Below are 2,132 nucleotides of genomic sequence, written 5' to 3'. Positions count from 1 at the left end.
AAAAATGGTTCAAATGGCTCTGAGCACTATGGGACTCAACTGCTGAGGTCATTAGTCCCCTAGAACTTAGAACTAGTTAAACCTAACTAACCTAAGGACATCGCAAACATCCATGCCCGAGGCAGGATTCGAACCTGCGACCGTAGCGGTCTTGCGGTTCCAGACTGCAGCGCCTTTAACCGCACGGCCACTTCGGCCGGTCAGTGATTTTCATACAGGGCGTTACGTGGCGTTACCAATATAAAAACCTAAACAGCCTACTTACAGCGTGTGTGTGTGTGTGTGTGTGTGCGTGTGTGTGTGTGTGTGTGTGTGTGTGTGTGACTGGCGGTCAAGCTCGAAGAAACGATTCCAAGGTTCAAATGGCTCTGAGTACTATAGGACTTAACATCTGAGTTCATCAGTCCCCCAGAACTTAGAAATACTTAAACCTAACTAAGCTAAGGACACCACATACATGCATGCCTGAGACAGGATTCGAACCTGCGACCGTAGCGGTCGCGTGGTTCTAGACGTAGCGCCTAGAACCGCTGAGCCACTCCGGCCGGCTCGATTCCAAGGCATTCACAGTCAGTCACAATCGGTGATGGTACTGACAAATCTCTCCTTTATCCTCCTTTTATATTCTTGTTTAAAAAAGAAACAACAAAATTTTATTTATATTTCAACCTTAAATTATTGTTATTTTGAAAAGTATTATTCTTTGTAGATGTTGTAGACAAAACACAGGAAAAGAAAACTGCAAAAAATGAAAAACGAAAATTGTAAGAAGTAAGACCTGATTTAAAACACGAGGTAACAGGTCTATAATTTGGAAATAAATGAATAGATAATGTCATGCATTTACTCGTACGACTCAACCACTTAACCGACACACGTTGCATCTTCCAGCCGCTAGAAGGCTCAGAATTGTAGCGTGTAACATGGCTGTGTGTAACTAACAATGAGGATTAGTGAGAAACAGCGAGGTGTACAGAGTTTCTAACTGGAGGAAACTTCGTCCACACATGGAGCATCGTCTCCTTCAGCATGACAGTGGCATATCACACACGAGCGCAGAGACATCTGCAACAGCTCGACTCCTTGGGTTCACCGTCACCGGTCATCCTCCGTACAGTCCCCTATTGGCCCCATCCGATTTTCATCTGTTTCGAAAACATAAAAAATACCTACGAGGACTTCACTTTGATAGTGGTGAAGCGGTGCCTAAAAGGTGAGCTGGTGTCTCCGTCAATGAGCATCCGACCGCTGTGTCATCCTCAGCTGAGGATGCGGATAGGAGGGGCGTGTTGTCAGCACACCGCTCTCCCGGTCGTTATGGTGGTTTTCTGTGACCGGAGCCGCTACTATTCGGTCGAGCAGCTCCTCAATTGGCATCTCGAGGCTGAGTGCACTCCGAAAAATGGCAACAGTGAATGGCAGCCCAGATGGTCAGCCATCCAAGTGCCAGCCACGCCCGACAGCGCTTAACTTCGGTGATCTGACGGGAACCGGTGTATCCACTGCGGCATGGCCGTTGCCTCTCCGTCAACGAAATCAAACATTTAACAGTGATGTATCAACGAACTGGTCTCTCGTTAGGATATAAAGGGTGTTACAAAAAGGTACGGCCAAACTTTCAGGAAACATTCCTCACACACAAAGAAAGAAAATATGTTACGTGGACATGTGTCCGGAAACGCTTACTTTCCGTGTTAGCGCTCATTTTATTACTTCTCTTCAAATCACATTAATCATGGAATGGAAACACACAGCAACAGAACGTATCAGCGTGACTTCAAACACTTTGTTACAGGAGGATACATGCATCCACACTCCGTCGCATGGAATCCCTGATGCGGTGATGCAGCCCTGGAGAATGGCGTATTGTATCAGAGCCGTCCACAATACGAGCACGAAGAGTCTCTACATTTGGTACCGGGGTTGCGTAGACAAGAGCTTTCAAATGCCCCCATAAATGAAAGTCAAGAGGGTTGAGGTCAGGAGAGCGTGGAGGCCATGGAATTGGTCCGCCTCTACCAATCCATCGGTCACCGAATCTGTTGTTCAGAAGCGTACGAATACTTCGACTGAAATGTGCAGGAGCTCCATCGCGCATGAACCACATGTTGTGTCGTACTTGTAAAGGCACA

The 2,132-nt window shown here is 46.8% G+C and overlaps 1 pseudogene; it reads right to left on the bottom strand.

Annotated features, from left to right (window-relative positions):
* Positions 1 to 1,403: 1,403 nt before the first annotated feature.
* Positions 1,404 to 1,521, bottom strand: LOC126238527 (5S ribosomal RNA; annotated as a pseudogene).
* Between the last annotated feature and the right edge of the window lie 611 nt (positions 1,522 to 2,132).

This window comes from Schistocerca nitens, chromosome 2 (genome assembly GCF_023898315.1).
Source record: "Schistocerca nitens isolate TAMUIC-IGC-003100 chromosome 2, iqSchNite1.1, whole genome shotgun sequence".
NCBI classification, from domain to species: domain Eukaryota; kingdom Metazoa; phylum Arthropoda; class Insecta; order Orthoptera; family Acrididae; genus Schistocerca; species Schistocerca nitens.
This window is presented reverse-complemented; position numbering and strand designations above follow the sequence as displayed.